This window comes from Geospiza fortis, unplaced genomic scaffold, assembly GCF_000277835.1.
Source record: "Geospiza fortis unplaced genomic scaffold, GeoFor_1.0 scaffold23, whole genome shotgun sequence".
NCBI lineage: Eukaryota > Metazoa > Chordata > Aves > Passeriformes > Thraupidae > Geospiza > Geospiza fortis.
In genome coordinates this window covers 10928386-10946452 of record NW_005054303.1, presented here as the reverse complement: position 1 = coordinate 10946452, position 18067 = coordinate 10928386, and the positions used below count along the sequence as shown (strand labels likewise).

General features: G+C 44.9%; 1 protein-coding gene across 1 annotated transcript in view; it reads left to right on the top strand.

The window, feature by feature from the left end:
* Positions 1–18067, top strand: part of PRKCH (protein kinase C eta) — a gene marked incomplete at its 5' end in the record, with an annotated part of 113989 nt that overhangs the window by 5888 nt on the left and 90034 nt on the right. The gene's annotated exons all lie outside the window — the stretch shown is intronic.

Sequence of the window (18067 nt, the reverse complement as noted above, 5' to 3'; positions counted from 1 at the left end):
TGCTGAACCAGTTGAAAGCCCTGCTGGGATGGAGAAGAGGCAGCGAAGGGCTGATGCCCACATTGCCTTTGGTCATGTTAGAAGCTCATGAGAAGGTGTTTGCAGACCTGCACCCACAGCCCTGGGGGTGCTTTTTGCAGAGAGGCTGTGAGGAGGAGGAGGGGACAGCAGGGTGACCGCAGCACCAGTGAGCCCAGCACCCCAGGAAGCTCTGTCCCCAGCCCTGTGCCCTGCTGGCCCCACCTCACCCTGTTGGTGGTTTATATTTAGCTTTTTCCACAGGTCTTTTAGTAAAGCACATTTCACCCAGGCTGTCAGAGGCTTTTTGTTTGGAGTATTTTCTGAGTAATGATTTGGTTTCTGGCCATTTTGAGCTTATAGGCAATAAACTCTGCAGAATGGATCGTCAAGGGGGCCATTTGAGCTATTGAAATGCCATTAGAAAGTCTACTGATTTACAGGGTAATTCAATATGAAAAACATATCCCTTACTGAAGTGAATAAGACTCCCACCCTTCCTTCACAAACTATCAAGGCTCCTTTGATGTTTTAGGCTTTAGCTATTGTGCTTTGCTAATACAGCCAGGAAATTGGGGGCCTTTTGTGTAACCATGGATAAAAAGATGAACAGCAGAGTTGCCACATGAAATGAGTTACTGGCAGCTTTTATAAGGATTCTGGATCAGCCATTGCACCTTCTTGCCTCCCAGATTTCATCCTATTTAAGCATGCAGTTAAGACATGTCAGACCATGCTGCAAATTTAATTTCTTCTGGAGACAATGAGCAATCTTTGCTCTGATTGCTTGCTCCACCCCTGTGCTATTTGTAGGGCTATGCTGGACCCAGGCTGGAGTTGTGGATAACTAACCTGGCGCCGTGTCCTGGTGGAGATCACCACGTGGCTGTTTCTCTCCCAAGCCATGCCCTTCTGCTGGCTGCTTGTGAGGGAAAGCCCTGCATGATAATAATGATATCAAAGATAAATGTGTATGTGGAACAAAGAGCATCCAGAAGCGTCCCATTAACATTGCTAAGCCACTTAGGGTAAGCCAGACAAACAACTGTATTTCTGCAATGACAATGATATTTTTGTATGCTTTGATATCATGAGATGTTCTCATCGCTTAGGGAGGTCAATTGCTGAGGAAACCATCCTGCTTTAATTTAGGAGCCAGCACCACGAGCAGATGTGAGCCAGCTTTTGTCGTGTTTGAGCAGTGCTGTGTGGGAACAAGCATCCCTCAGCAACTCCTGTGCTCTTGATACTCAGTGTCTGTCCTGGGCCCAAGGTGATGGAAAAAATTGCTTTTTCACTGCCCCTGCAAGACCTTTTGTGCCCTTGTTGTGCCAGACCAGAGGCATGTAATCGATGTCCAGATCTATCCCACAGGCGGCCGGAGCAGTCTGACCGGCTGATGGCCCCGCTCCCCGGCTGCTCTGTCCTGGGGCTCCTCCAGTGTGGGGCAGGCTGCAGGCAGAAGAGTTGTTCTGGTAACTGCTATGGTTCTTTTTTGGCTGGTCTTCCTTGTGAGACCCACTGCATCTCCAGAAAGCCTCGTGCTCTCCAGCCCACCGGTGCTCTCTGTCCTGATGGAGAGATGCAGCCCTCAAGACGGAGATGGGATGCCTGTGACCTGTGTGACAAATGGATGTCACACCCCGGGCTGGCTCCTCTGAGTGCCACATTGCAAAGCAATTAAGCCCATCCTGGGAAAGATGCTGTCCTGGGCTGCAAAGCCACAGGGCTTTTGGGGTGTCAGGTCTGGGATAAGATTTTCACTTGCTGGCTGAACCTCCGTGGCTCTGGATGAGAATTTCTGTGCTCCACCATGTGGTGTGGAGCTGCCCTTTGGGTCAGCACAGCTCACACTGGACTGAAACCCAGCTGCTGTTACTGTACTTACCCAGGAGCTTTGTCAGTACAAAAAAATGTTGGCAGGGGAGGAAGGAGGGAGGGAGGGAGGTATTAATCTGTTGGATGACATTACATAAAGGCTTTTTCTTGGTGTTCACCTGCCCAGTTTAGTAAGTTCTGAGTTTTGTGAGTGAGTTGGTTGAATTTGTATCAGTGATACAGTGGCAGCTCTCCAGACTCCTTCCAGGAGGGCACTCCTTTCTGTGGAACAGGGAGGAGATGAAGTATTGGTGCAGAAACATAAGCTGGGCAGCTTTGGTAGCTGACTTCAGTTTGTGAAATGGAAGATAGAATAAATAATATTTTTTTTTTTTAGCTAACATGAGAATGCTATTTAGCCTTAGTGGAATTTCTCTCTTATTTTTATTTTTTTACTTTTTATGGCAGTACAGATATTTCTGTCAAAATGGGGAGAGGAGGAAAATGCATCCATGCAGGACACGTTTCTAAATGTGTGATTTGCTGTATATGAGTGTTGCATGTCTGCTGTATGTTTAAAAAAAGATCAGTACAATCATTTTCAGTGTGAAATCACTTAACAGATCAGTAGAGCCCAGTAATCTCTCAAAATGAGGCAGTAAAGGACAGGATGTGAGAAATAGGCTGTGGGTCTCTGCTGTCCCAGGACTTTACATCTAATAGTAAGAATCACAGTGACAGATTGTCTGATAATGTGCATACAGGGGCTGAGGAGAGGTTTGAGCTGGTACCTCCATATCTGACACTGTCGTGTTTTCCCTGCCTTTCTCTCATATATTCTATGTTAGCCATTCTCAGAGACAGGATTTTTGACTTGCCAGCTGGTCTTATTTGGTGTGAAAAAGCAGCTCACACCTCTCTACACCACCTCTGTTTTCTAGCTCTCTCTCACACTCTGGCCTGTTTTGTGGTTTGTTTTGCCTTTGCTTGTTTCTTTTTTTTTTTAAATTCCTTGCCATCAGTCTGCATTTTAGCATAGCACAGTCTTTTACATGTTTTTTCATGAGTACATTTAATTTTACTCTGTCATGTAAGCAAGACATCCCTTGGAAATGAAATTCTTCATGTACATCTCCACTTGCTAAATTTAGTGTCTTAAACTTCCTATGATAGCAGTGGCATCTTAGTTTGGGAATCCTTTTGTCATTTTTGGATAGAAAAATGTTTGCTATCCTTCACAGCCTTATAGATGCTGTAGTGAGTTCAAGCAGTACCAGTGGTGCTGGGTGCTGTGGGTGTGAGTCAGAGGGACAAGTGTACTGTCAGAGGGATCATTTGGGGTTGTGGCAGCTCTCTGGAGCTGGCTGGCTCCACAGTCAGGATGGGAAAGAGGATGCCAGTTTAACTATGACAGTAAAAGTCAGCATGGGATGTCTGTGCTCCAAAGTGCTTTTATCTGACAAAATAGTTGCAAATCAATGCTGTCTCTGATAGCATTGGAGCTGGCTTGTCAATGTGTGATTTAGTTCCTAGAGGGATTCTCTCCACCTAGACTGGTCAGTCTAGGTGGAGAGAATGTTAAATGTATTCAGTTCTGGGCTTTGCTCCTTCAGAATAACAAAGGTTGTTTAAATCAGGAATGACTAATGCAAGACTAGCTTGTCCTGTTTGAATTCCTGCTTTGTCCTGCATTTGCTTTCTTGGTAAACAAGGACGTATACCTTGTTGGCCTTTTCCTCAGGACTGAAGAGCAGAGGAAAAATAGAGTTCCAAGTAGTGAAATTTGGGATAGAAGAAATCATGCAGTAAATCAATTTCATATCCTTCAATTTTTTTTAATTTTACATGCTTTACATGTTATCCTTCCCTCACATGTTAAGTGACACATACATGAAGCTCTCCATACCTCACTTCTTTCTGGCATCAATTTTTAATAACATCAATGTGAAAGTTGCCACCTTCCTTTCTCACTTGTTTTTAAAAAGTTTGCCTGTGTTTTCTGTGAGATTCCAGCAGAACAGGAGCCTGGTGTTTGCTTCTGCTGTTGTTTGTGAGGTTTACATCAGTGGATTCCCCATGGCTTCGATGGAATTACACTGCCAGCTTTCCACTGGCTAACTGGGAGAAGACCTGGACACGTTTCCTTACCCCTTCTTGCATGCAACAAGAGTTGATAATGATGGCTGGGCTGTACATTATTTATTGGGCACAGCGAGTGCCCATGGTGCTCTGAGAAAGAGGAAGGAATTGGCTTTCGTCAATGAGTTTATTATCTAGGTCATTCACAGACTGAGGCATCTCACATTAATGTATTCAATGAAAATTTATTCTCTAAGGCAGTTTGCTCCTGAGCCTGGAAGAAGATATAACCATGTGAGGAAACATTCCTGTGCAGTCCAAATCCATGGTGGGATTTCTTGTCAAAGCTGCTCATTGGAACACATTGCTAATACAAAAGCTACAGAGCTTTGTGTAGAGTGAGCCTCCATCTCCTAATAGGGCTTGGTGGGAGTATTGCTGCTGATAATCAGTTTTCTACATGGAGGCCCATGCTTATCACTTCATTACCTGTTTACTTGGTAACAGTGAAAAGTCCAGCTTTGGGTACTTCCCAAGAACTGCTCACCAGACTGGTTTGTAAGGGAGGGTGATTTACTGGAGATGGTTGAAAATGACCCTGCAACAAGTTTTCTTTTATAGAAGTTTGTGCCTTTTTTCTGCAAGGGACTCCTGATGTGGCAGCCAAGAAGAAATGCTGGTTTATTTAGTTTTCTTTAAAGTAATGAGATGTAACTATGGTTATTTAGTAGCTACTCTACAAGCAACTAAGTTGTTCTCAGCTTAGAGTGGAGCAGAACTGGGTGGAAAAGATAAGCCATCTATCTTCCTATCAAAAACTGCCCCTGTTACAATAATCCTATCAATACCTAATGATAGTAACTAATTTTGACCAGGTTTCAAACAATTAGCTTGAGTAGCATCTAGCCTGCCTTGCCAATAGGGATGATGTTTTCTTTTCCCTTATTTCCTTAATTCTAGAAAGGACATGTTCCACTTTCCTCTTGCTGAATGGTTCATCAAAACCTAGATCTTCAAATTCATGCTCATGTCCAAGAAAGGAGCAAGGTCTAGAGCTGTTCTCATGAGCCCAGACAGTGGAGCTTTATTCTTTCCCTTTAAGGGACAAAAAGGGTATGATGTAGGCAAAATAAATGGTACAGGAATAGATAAAAGTTTCCTTGGCACATTTGCACAGGTTGAGGCTGATTTCTCCAGCTCTACCTAAAGCACAGTGGATCTCTCCCACATTTACTTTTAAGGAGCTGTCTCTGCAGGCCAAGACTCACTGTATCCACATCCTTAGGGCTTGTCATCCTCTGGGACTGACAATGTTGAAATGAAGAGCAGACCCTGGATTCTGGAGGATCAGGAATAAAGCATCAAAAATCCAGGCTAGGCTGCACATCCTCACGGAATGTTTTTCAGCCCCTTGTAGACAAAACGTGTTCATGTGCTAGTATGACCCTTTCCATCTGGGCTAATATAATAATTAGGAATGTGTAGGAATGAGTTTTGTGTTTAAATGTGATGGAGCACTTTTTCAGCAGCCCTGTGACCTGTGGGCTCTGGCAGTGTGTGCAGGGCAGATCCAGGAGGGCACCCAGCAGGTTCTTGCCCTCCTCTGCCCCATGGGCAGTCATTGTGCAGCAGGAGAGGTGGAGAGCTTCCTGCTTGAGTCTCTGCTTCTCTCCTACCCCATTTCACAGCTGAGCTTGCTAAAGAAACCATCAGTCAGGCGCCAGGCCAGTCAGTGTGGGGGCCTGTTGGCTGTGGTTTTGGAGTCGTGCGAAAGCACCCGTCCATTGTGCTGCCTCTGCACAGGAGTGGTGGCGGCCGGAAGAAGAGGCGGGAGTGGAATTTTGGGGCAGCTGGGGCCCTTAATCTGCTTTTGGTCAAAGCTTGATGTGTGGATGGCTTTTCCCTGTGTTTTGTATCTACCAAAGGACTTGGTTAGTTATTTATCAGTTCATAGAATCACAGAATTGTTTGGGTTGTAAGGGACCGTGGCAGAGACACCTTCCACCAGACCAAGTTGCTCCAAGCTACATCCAGCCTGGTCTGGAACACTTCCAAGGGTGGGCCAGCAGCAGCTTCTCTGAGCAAATTGTGCCAGTGCCTCACACCCTCATAGGGGGAAGAATTTCTTCCTAATCTCTAATATTTACCCTCCTTCAGCTTGAACCATCATCAACCTTCTGCTTCCCCAGCATTTTCTGATGACTACTGTACCAAGCCCTGTTCTGAGGTGTGCTCCTCTGGATGGGTGTTGGGAGCTGTGGCTGCTCTCCTCTCTGTCTTGGGTGAGAGTTGCCTGTGGCTGCCCATCTGCAAGAGAGCAGGATGTTGGTGCTGTGGTGTGGAGCTGCCTGTGTGCTGTGGCACAGACAGGACACAATGCACATTCATTTTAGTTCTTGCTTGGCACTGTGTCTAGCAAGGAGAAACCCTTTTGGCTGGTTATGTTCTTTCTGGTTAGCACTATCTTGGTTAAAATTCTTAGAATTGAAAGCTTGAGAAATTCTGAGAAGGAGCTTAGAACAGAGAGTGGAAGCTATATCTAAAATCAACACTTGGTTCATTTTAGAATTGCATGATTCTGATTAAGTCAAGAATAATATTGCAGAATCTGAGTGGATTTCTTTAGAGGAACTAAAGATCATTCAAGTTGTCACATGTTTTGGCTTATGTGGATATGATCTCAGAAGGTTTCTGGTGTGTCCTTGCAAGTTTGTCATTTCCCTTTGTCATGGAGAAAGCTGTGTCTGTGATTAATACGAGGTCATTGATGTTATTTCTATATATAAATAAGCTTAGTGCAAAGATACTTGCCTCAGCAATGCATATGCAATACTCATTGTTTTTAAGCAATGCACTTCTTATTTTAGTAACATTTTTGAAGCTCCTGTTCCTGTTTTGGACATGAACATTAGGTGAGAAAAGAGTAACTGAGCTTGCAGGTTTTAAGTAGCCCTTGGTGTCCCTGTGTTTGGCTTCTGAAAGATTGCTCTGAAAAAATTTTGTGACCTCAAAAAAGCTCATCAGCGTTTTCTCAGTATAAGTTTTGTGGTTCATTTCTAGGTTGACTAAACTGTCTTTTTATGTTAATAGTTCTGGTCATAGGAAATTTCATTTGCAGAAAAATTTGCGAATCTCTCATCTCTGGAAGTGTTCAAGGCCAGGTTGGATGGGGCTTGGAGCAACCTGGTCTGGGTAAAGTATCCCTGCCTGTGGCAGTGGGGTAGGAATGAGATGATCTTTAAGGTCCATTCCAAACCATTCTATGAAATTTGAGTTTGCTGATTTTCTTGTGTTTTTTTTTTTTTAATTCAGCTGCACAAAAATATGCTGTTTCAGTGCCTGATAATGTTTTTTTGCTGTTAACAATAAGGAATTTTTTCTCTCTTGAATATATATGTATGTTTTAGCCAGTAAATGGGTGGTTACAAAATTCTGTACACCTATAGCATTTCTTCTTCCTCCATCTCTGACAATATTAAGCAAGTGTTTCCACAGGAACAGTGCTCTTTACAATAGACAGTGTTGTGGCTTGCTTCAAAGCCACAGCCAGAACATGTAGGTGTTTGAAGAGTACCAGATCTTTCCATCTCTCGCTGTGAATTTTCCAGTGGGTCAGTGCTTGTTCAGACTTTCTATCTCAGTATCTGAAACCACCCCCCTGTTTCATGTTGCTCATGTGTGGTAATGCCCCAGAAGCCTTTCAAACTCTGCTGGGCTGCAAGAGGAGTTTTTTAGAATCACAAAAAGTCGAAATTCGTGGTGCGGCCAAGATCTAGTCAGCAGCTCCAGTTCAGGATCAATTGTTCAAAGCCAGGCTGGACAGGGCTTGGAGCAGCCTGATCTAGTGGAAGGTGTCCCTGCCCATGGCAAGAGGCTGGAACTGGATGATTTTTGAGGTCCCTTCTGAACAAAACTGGTTTATGATTTTTTTTTAATGCTTCCATCAAACCCCTTGCTACTGAAATCTTCTCAGGTTCTTCCAATGTAATATGTATGGGGAGTTGAACAGCATTAGGTTTTTTTATCTTTCTTAGGGAAGTGTGTTCGGAATGTTTCCCTTCGCTGAATGTGGGTCAGTCATTAAAAGGGACTGGATCTCTTAATTTACTTCCCTCCAAGGTGGCTGCTGAGAGGACAGGAACTAAGTGGCTTCTTGGCTTTATATTACAGGGCTTGGTAGATCTTAAAGAAGGAAGTGAATTGACTTTATTTTCAAAGGACATAAATGCTGTCCAAGGGATTTCTGTGCTCAGCTAGTGAGAATTAAGGTAGAGGACTAAAACTGATGTGACTTTTCCCAGAGTGAATAAAATCTTGCTTTGGGAATTACGGGAACGTGTCCCCACATGCAGCCAGGGCTGTTTGTCTGCAGGAAGAGGAGCATGAGGTCCACATTAGCTGTGCCACCCAGGTGGGGATGTGCTTTTCTCCAGGAGGGAATTTATACTTTAAACACATTAGTGTGCTGGAGTTAAAAGCATATGTGTTTGTATATAAAACACATGCAACACTCTGGCACAGATAAAATACCAGGGCTTCCATTCACAAAGAAACAAAACATTAAAACATTTGTCAAGGAGGAAACATGACCACAGTTGTCCTAAATATGATTGGCTTTGTAAGTGAGCCTGTCCTGCTCTTAGCTTACCCCATGTGCTGGGGCTTGTGGCAATCCTCAGCAAAGCTTTGTGTGCAGAGCAGAAGGTTTATCTGCAGGTTTGTGGGTCGTGCTGAGTTTTGAATGGGAAGTGTGGTCAGCACTCAAGTTGTATTCTCGATTGACCTGTCAGCAAAACCACTCCAACCATGTTCTGACCTTTTCCTCTACGTACCCTTTCTGGGTGTCTCAACCCTCTGGTTTATTTAATCCAAGGTAAATCTTGGTCACATTGGTTCCTCATCTTAAAACCACACTTTGGAAAGAGAAAAAGAAATACGAAAAAGGGGAAATACGTGACAGCGTGCTGCTGGTAGGTCCCAACAAGCTGCCTGTCAGCTTCCAGTTGTTCACAAAACCCTGGAGATCCTGCTGTCCTTCAGAGGGTGGCAGCTGGGTCAGCTGAGCAGCACATCCCAGTGACACAGCACCTTGTCACCATCCGGTGGCTGGGGAGGGCTGGAGGCCGGTGCTGTGCAGCTCCTTCCTGGCTCAGCCTCATTGCTGGAGTTACAGCTCTGACTTTATGGTCACAAGTGGGTAGTGAGATCATCTCTCTCATGAGGTAGATGAGGAAAACTGTAATCACAGACTTGATAGGATAAAAATTGCTTGGTCTTGGACAGACTGTCTCTTATTGTAATGCTTGGCCTCAGGATTTCAGGACAATTTTTTTTCCATATTATTTTTGGTACTGATGTCCAACCCACTGTCCTTCCTCATGAAAAACCTCACCTCTGCACCCTTTTTTCTAACTGCTGTTTCACAGAAATATTTTGATTGTACTCTTCCATCATCCCCACAAAAAAAAAAAAAAAGCCCAAACAGAAAACCAAACACATAAACAAAACCCACTGTACAAATAGGATATGATCTAACTTGGCAAAGCAAGTGTTGGCAGTGGCGTGTCCTTTCTGGGTGTTGTCAGCTGCAACCTACATTCTTTTTGCTGCCTGAAGACTTGATTGTGGCTCCCAGCACTGGACCTTGTGGGATTGGAGCAGAGACATGAGCAGTAACATCTGGACACCAGGAGCAAGCATCATACCTTCAGGAATGCTGGGGGAGTGCATGCCTTGGCACTCCTTTTTTTTTTCTTGTACCTTTGGAAGTATCTAATTGGCTGTGCAGCCAGAAACTGCTGGTGCTTTTACATGATGTTCTGGGATGTGTGTACCAGGGATATGGGGCAATCCCATAAGTGGCTGGCAGGGAATGGGAGAGGGAGTATGTGGGCTAAAGTACTTTTAAACCTTTCTTGTCATCTTTCCCTGTGTCCCAAGCAGGTTCTCTCCTGTGACATGGCGCTCATATTTGATAGTTTGCTTTTCTTCCCTGTCTCAAATCATTGGGCAGATCATCTTGCAACATGGAGAGGGGATGTGGATTAATACAGGCTGGGTATAAATGTTAGTCTTTTATCATTTCAGTGGTAAGAAACTGCCAGGTGAGGAACTGAGAGGAGGAAGAAGGAAGTCACTGTGATCAATTCCAGATCTGGGAATAATTATCAGAGCTGAGGTGCTTGGGTTTTCCCATGGTGTTACAGCCCATGCCAAGGTTTAAAGTTGCTGGATTTAATCTCTCCTTTTTCTATCCTCACTAAGGATGAGTAATGGGATTAGTACTGTAAGTGGGAATATGAGCTGTGTTGGGAGCTGTACTTCAAAAGACTGCCATGCCCCTGAGACATGCCATTTGAAGTCTTAGGATTTGCCAGAAATATTGCTGATAACGATCCTGCACATAAATTAAATCATTGTGATGCTGACAGGGGTGGTGTGTGCCCCTCAATCACTTAGCTCAAGCCTTTAAAGTCATTGAAAAGACTGAGAGTTCTGGTGCTTTGGAGCAATTGACTCTTCTTGATGTCTGGACTTCTGTGGAGTCCAGGTTCATGTTGTTTTTGTGGGTTTTGCTGAGTTTCCCTTGCACTTTCCAAGCAGTGTGGCTGCTGTGCAGCGAGCTAGGTCTGTTTTTTGAAGACCCAAATCCCTGTTTCTACCTCTGCTCCTGCCATCCCCATACATTGCTTTCCTTTTCTGTGAAACTGATGGTGTAAGATGTGCTCAGCACCCAGAGGGACTTTGCTGTCTTTGTTTGGAAAGGTGGAGATGTGTGGGAAGGGTTGGATGTGGGTGATGAGTTTGGAGTGCACGATCTCCTGTGCAGCTCCTTCCCTCTGTCATGTTGGCTTCCAGCACCGTAGGAATGTGACACCAGCATGGCAGCCTGGGTGACAGCCAGCACTGTGGGCCTTCCTGAAACTTCTACATCCACTTTTTAGTGTTCCAGCTGTCCCCAGTGCAGTAAAGATCAGTTCAGGTCTTTTCAACACTTGGTGTTGAAGGGAGGGGAGAAGAAAGAAGGCACCTGTAAATCAGGCCCTGTGCAGAGCTGTTGGTTTGTGTCTGTACCTCTGTGTTGTGGAAGCCCATCTTCCTGGCATCGAGATGCTGAGCACATCTCACTCCAGAATCCTTCTTTTTTAGTTTTACAGTGCTCATTATTAGTGATCAAGCATTGTAAATAACTGAACTTTTCCATCAGATTGCTTTTTGCTGCAGCACCAGGACTTAACTTTTAGCTGTTGTTAAAAGGGTGGTGTTTGGCTCTTCTGACTGAAATGTTTGGAGTAGGAGAAAGTTGTGACCTTTCCCCTTTTTACCTGAGGTGCTGAGAAATTTGATGGATTATTTTGAGGACTAATGGATTTTAATGGTTCATGATCTCATCTGCTGTGGCCTGGTTTTAGAAAGAAGAAAGAGCTATTGGACAAAAATGGAAAAGCAGCAGTACACCAAATGAATTACATGTAGTAGGAAGATATTTTTAAAATAGTGACACACCTAATGGAGACTCAAATGAGAATAATTTCTCAGAAGTTTAGGATTATGCAATAAAGCCTATGAATAACAAGAAAATATTTCCCAGCACTGAATAGTGGAGAACAACACAAGTAGGTGAGTGAGCAAAGTTCTGGGGAGACAACTGCAGAGGGGGTCTTTACATAGTCATGCAGCTGGTTTAGGGGTCCCTGCTTCTTGGGTTGGATCCATGAACAGGGTACTGGGGGCTCTGCCTGATGCTGTACAACCCAGTGGATTACCTCTAAGTTACCCCTAAATTCTGTCCTGCTGTAGCTGTGCAGTGATGGTCCCTGGGCAACCAACGAGACACAGAACCTCAGACCATGTGCAGACTGTGCTGCTTAATGTAAAGTCATAAATGATTCATGAAGTCTGCCTCGATTTGTTAGGCAGGTTAATTAAAGCTGAAGGTGAATGCTGTGCCTTGGATGACTTCTCAAGACTGAGAGAACTGTTGTTGCTTCTCTGCCCAATCTTTTTGTTTCTCCTTCTGTATTTCTGCCTGGTGGCTGTTCTGTTCCTCTCTGGACCAAACCCAGGTCTCTGGTGTGCACTGGGCTACCTGGGCTTGCTTTTTCACTGCTCTTTCCTTCCTGGGGGGCACTGCCTCAGTTCTAAGCACATCTGTGTCACTGTTGTACTTTGAGGAAGCTCTGCTCAGCATCTCATTGTGGTGGCCCTTGGAATGTTTCCATGTGGGAAGTGCCACCAACTTGCCTACTTGGCACTAGTGAATGAGTTTATTTCTTTATAACTGTAAACAGAAAAAGTGGCACAATTTCCTATGTTTCTGCCAAGTTATGTTGGGTTCGTGTAGGAGACAGAAAATACTCTTGTTGGTAATCTCCAGATCCTGGAGATAGGGAAGGGCAATTCCTGTATTGTGTGCTCAGTGATAGACTGAAAACGTGAGCTGTCCGGATGATCCCTTTGCAACTCCAGCTCTACAGCTATTGAAAGATTTTTGTTTTGCTGGTAATAACTGGTTGTTGAGCTTTATTGATAAATTGTCGCTGATAATTGAATGGAAATAGAAGATTTTTATTGTTTGGTTATTGGTCAATGCTTTGAAGTCCCCTCAAGAGCAGACACCCTGTCCCACTGTCTCTTCTACCTGCAGTTGCGCACACAGGTGTCTGCAGGCAGATTTCCATACCTTGCATATGCAAAGCTGATAGCCTGATAGCAGCTACTGAATGTGAACATGGGTGTATTTGCTGTAATCAAGTGTTCAGACAGCTGAAAATGAAGCCCTGCATTTGCCATCCTTTAATTTAGTGGTCCTGCATTGATGTCAGCATTTGCCTTTGGGAAATTAAAGTAATCTGTGATTTTCCTTCCCATCCCTTAAAAAAAAACTAGCTGTAGGAGGAAGACAAGAGGAGTTGGAAGGAAAATACAGTGATGGACTGGACATGATGGTATTTGGCACGGTGTTACAAAGATGCATGGTGAATAATGAAGGTTTAATTGTGCTCAGCAGAGCTAAAGCTCTGCTTGTATGTGCTTGTGGTAGGGCAAGGCAGCATCCGTCCTGCCCACACAATTCTGGTTTCACACGGGCTGTGGGAGGCAGCTGGGGGGTTCCTGCCCCTTCTCTCTGCTCAGGGAGGCTCAGAGCAGCCTTTTCTCTCTGCCTGGCATCTCCCCTGGCCACCATGCACTGTCACTGGGGGGTTCCAGCAGCTTTGCTGTTTGTGGCAGTTCAGAGTCATCCCACGCTTGGTGTGTTCTGTGCCCTCAGGAAAGGGATCCTCACTGGTAGGATCTGGTCATCCTTCACGTTTTCTTCTCAGCCCATTGACCAGCCTAGCCACTTCTAGCCCCACACTTATAGGAGGTTGTGGATGAAAACTCTCCCCTGTTGCAGACTCCAGTGCGTGCACGACATTATTAGATTTTCCCATGTTCCCCCCATTTTGTTTTGAATTTCACTTAAATTTCTAAAGGAGTGGGTTCTTACTCAGTGATGGTACTGTTGGGATCAGTGCCTTGTCTTCAAAAAACTTCAGTACCATGGGACTTATAAACAGGCAATTGGATCCTCTCCCCCTGGCACGTAACTTGGGGAAAAAAGGTAAAAAGTCCCTCTGGAGAGTTGTTGTTCTTGTTTTTCTTTGAAAATATAAGGAGAACAAAAACTTAATAGTCCCTGAACCAGTCGTATCTATGTTTCTCTCTTTTTAACTTTATAACATTAATTTTTTTTCAAATATGCTAAAGAACATCTTCCTGCAACCATTACTTGTAAATCATTCATTGCTTTAGAGGTATTTCTCAAAAGCAATATAAATTGCTGTAACATCATAGGAGCAGGCTCTAGGTCTGGCTTTCAAAAGTTTTTTTTGTTTTGTTTTGTTTTTTTTTTTTAAGATTTGAAACCTCCTTTTTTTATCTGTATTATATTTGTAGAAAATTCTTGGCAGGAATTTTCACAGGATAAATAAATCTTGTTCCCACCTCAGCAAATCTCCTGTAGAGGTGGGTGATCTCTTGGATGAAACCAGACTAAAATTGATTAAAGAGTCCAGGATTGGCTAAGAGTCATTAGTTATGCATACTTGTTCATGGCTGGTGCACAGCTTATAATTAGGCAGCTTGAACGAAAACAAAAGTAATATTTTAAGCAGCTGTCCTGAAACAAAAAATTAGAATGACAATATTACAGTAATAGCTGGAATAACTGGTTATAGGAGTTTTGTGAGAGACTGACTTTCCACCCATGTATGAGTTTAGCTGCAGAGTATGAAACTTTGTTCAGGTGAGCTGTGAGGGCTTTAACACTCAGGGTACCTGGACCTGCTGACTGCAGGTGGGATTGGCAGCTTTTCCCAGTGCTGTCCAGGTCTGCCCCAGCACCTGTGTGGGAATTGCTGCCCTGAGCACCTGCCAGCCTTTGCAGCAGTAAGAAGGTACTTGGTACCCTGTTGTGTGTGTTTGCTTTTCTTTGTTTTTTTAGGCACCCTAATTTGAATCTCAAAAAGTGCATGCTGTGCATTTGTAGGAAAAGCACTTTAATGTGTTGGTCTGGAAATGCAAAATCCCCTTTGTACTAGACAGCCCTGAGGATTTTCAAAGGTGTCTGACTTGATAGACAGGTGTCTGTCAGCCTTAAAAAGTATAAGAGGGACTGATTAATCCAGACACCATGTATTTGGCTGAGAAAATTGCCATTTGACCTGTCCAAGGAGGTGCTGCCTTATTAAAATACAGAAAGATCTGACATTCCATAAGCATGATCCAGTGAGAGCTTAAACAAGAAAGATGACAAGAAGTAACTAGAGGCATGTGAAAAACCAGCTTTAACCTAACCCAAATTTTCAGCTCTTTCGACTGAGCCTTGGGAATTACCTCTACAAACGACTGATTACATATGCAGTTCTGTTAATTAAAATTAAAAATTATGTAGGAAGTCAAAAGATATAGCTACTTGTTTAATTAAGCTAATGAAGTCCCTAGGTAGCTTTTATATTTGCTTTACTCACTGCAAGTGTCTGGCCTGTTCTGTTTTTGAAGCCGTGTCAGCATTGACATGCCTCAGAAAAAGGCTGTACTTCTAGGATGCTTATGGATTGTGCCTGTGGGCAAGGAAGGACAGGGCAGCAATGGGAGAAGGGATGTTCTAGGCTCCAGGGTAAACACAGTCATCTTTTGTGTCTGATCCAAACACAATAAAAAGATTCCCACTGATTCTGATGTGCTTTAGATCAGACTTCCCAGACTGGATTATCTGTTAGGGTATGGGAGGGGGAGAAAAAAAAATCTTATAAACTTGTGTTTGTGAGATGTAGTGCTCTTGCCAGGTTTGGTGTTGAAGATGTCGTTTCATCCTGGAGGCCCACCTTATCTACCTCATCTTGATTTTGGAGGGTGAGCAACTTGCAGGCAGGCACCCTTTGGATCTGCCTCTTCCCATCCTTTCCTGGGGCAGGCCCGGCTCTCTCAGAGGCCAACTCACTCTACCTGCTCTTCAAGTTCAGTGGATGCTTCAGCTGGGTGTTGATATGTTGCCTGAGAGATTACCCTCCTTCTGAATTTGTTTTCCAAACCTCTTCCATTGATGAATCACACACAGCCAGTTTTTATTATATCTGTGAAGGCATGTGATTAAGGAGCCCTGTTTTGGTCTCCCTGCATCTGCTCCGCTCCTGAGCGGATTTATTTGTTGTAATGCAGAGAAGGGGAGTCAATAACACCTGCCCTGCTGTTGGGAAGGATGTCAGCACAGCCCTTTTCTGTGAGATGGTTCACTGGGGCCCCTCCTTGTGGGAAACCAGTCCCTGGCAGCTCCCTTTGAAGTCACATGGAGCAGCAGGATCCCAGCAAGTTCAGGCATGGGGCACCATGTGAATGGTTTGGGTTAAGAGTGGAGTTCCGAACTCGCAGCACAGTGTCCTGGCAGAGGCCTGTGCCTCACAGGGGAGGTGTAATGAAGCCATGGCTGAACTCCTCATCCTTACCTGCCCCTTTCCAGCTCGCCTGCCAAAATCCTCCAGCGCTTGTTTTCCCTGGCTGGGCTGTGAAATTCAGCAGAAGTTAAAGTGTGTGCTTAGCTCTGGGCCAAAATCCTGTGCTGTTCTCACAGGTACAGCTGAGCTCCAGCAGTTGATCTTTTCCACCCCTTGTGCTGTGGACAAACGTGCTGCCTTCATTTCCTTGAGGGTGACTAAAGGATTCACTACACTGATAAGCACACTTTCTTCTCCCAGTGAGCTAAAACTTGGCCAAGTTACCTCTAAACCAGCCACAAAGTCTGTGTTTCCCCCCGCTGGTTCTTCCCTGGGGGACCAGGCTGAGGATGAAGGCGCTGGAGAAGGGGGTAATGTGATGATTGTTTACAGGTCTGCCTGTCAGTGTTATGATGCTGCATACCACCAGTTTAGTTTGATTTATTCTGAGATCGCTGCACCTCCTAGCATTCACAGTATCAGGCATGCATAGAATTTTGTAATTTTCCTTTGCTCCCAATACAACAGGACTTTCCTTTGGCATTGATACTAAACCTTCCAGGCATAAGCTTGTGATTCCCTAAAATAAATTATCCCATGCCAGATCTTTGGCATTAGGAAACTTTGTACATATTACCCTTTGATGATTGTGTCAAATACATATGGATGGCTACATTCCTGTATCACTTCTCTTGTGCTATGGTGTAGGAGTTCCCCCTGAGCATCACCTGTGCTGCCTTCAGGCTGTTGAGCTCCTCTGAACCTCTCCTGCTTTCTTTAGCAAAGAGTATCAACTGCTTTGTTGACCCAAACTGATTTCATGGTCTACTTTGGACTTTATCAACTCTGTCAAGATGAATACTGTGACACCCTGTTTCTCTGTAAAAATGTAGGGGTTTTGCCTTTAATGTCAATTCTGGGAAATGAAAAACAGAGAAGAAGTGAGGAGTGAAACCTGGCGTCTGCGTGGTGCTTGTGTTCCACCCCCGCTGCTGTTGGGAGGCTGGATCCCGAGGGTGTTTGCTGCTGCTGGGAGGTACTGGCAGCCCTGGAGCTGTGCCAGCATGGAGTCAGGGCTTGGGCTGCCAGCCCAGGTCGGGTTATCCCTTCCATGGCTGGAGGGCCAGTCCTTTGGCAGCTGCTCCCTTTTGAAGTGCTCAGGTCTTGTTAAGTAACAGAACATGATGAGAAGCCCTCTCTGTGGAAGAAGGTGCTGGTGCTGGAAGTGCTTTGGTGACTGGAAAGGTTGAAGGAGGGCTGATATCAGGAGTTCCTCCTTTTGGGGACACACTGGGGTGCCAGGCTCCTGCTCTGTGGGTCTCTGGTTTCAGCTGGCTCTGGGCAATTTCTACATGCCCAGCTCTGGCTGCAGTTGCTGGGTCAGGAGAGTTTCCCACAGCGTGTGCTACATCTGTGGCTGCACTGCAAGGCTGAGAGCGGTGCTGAGGGTGTGAAGGTGCTGCTGAGGGTGTGAAGCAGGGGCAGGAGCATGAGTGGCTGTGCTGCAGAGCTGCCTGAGGTCACCCCAGGGCCTGAGCAGGGTGCTGGCTGTTCACACCCTGCTCAGCTCGTGGGGCTGCACGGACACCATGGGTGAGCAGCTCACAGGTGTCAGCTGCTGCCAGCACGGGGCCACTCCGGAGTGTGGCCATGGCTCTGGGTGTCCCCATGATGGTGGGAAGCACATCCTGTGAGGCAGGTGCTGCTCGTGGGGATCTGCTGATGTTTCTCAGGCCAGCTCAGCTCTGTGGTCAGACATTTTCCTTTCAGGTTTTTAGGTCAGGCGTTATTTTCTGTTTCAGGCATGTTCCACATGTCTGAGAGTTATCTCAGGTACTGGGTTGGCTGCTACTTAGCTGGTCAAATTGATCCTTAAAGGAGATCACAGCAAGTCCAAAAGCCACTTTTCCCTGTGGTCTGTTATTATTTCATTTCATTTCATGGTATGTTATCTTTTGTTGTTCTGTTGCTATCAATTTAAGTCTAGAGAAACCCTTAAGACTGTCTGGTTTTAAACCCTTGTCTAGGACAAGAATTCCCCATTGGTCCTGCATCCATCAGCATTGGTGTGCCAAAGTTTCAGCAGCTCCAGGCAAGCTGGGGCTTCAGCTTCATTTGGAACCTTTCAGCTGTAATTTTTAATTAGATCCCCCTTAGATGTTCAGTGAGAAGACATT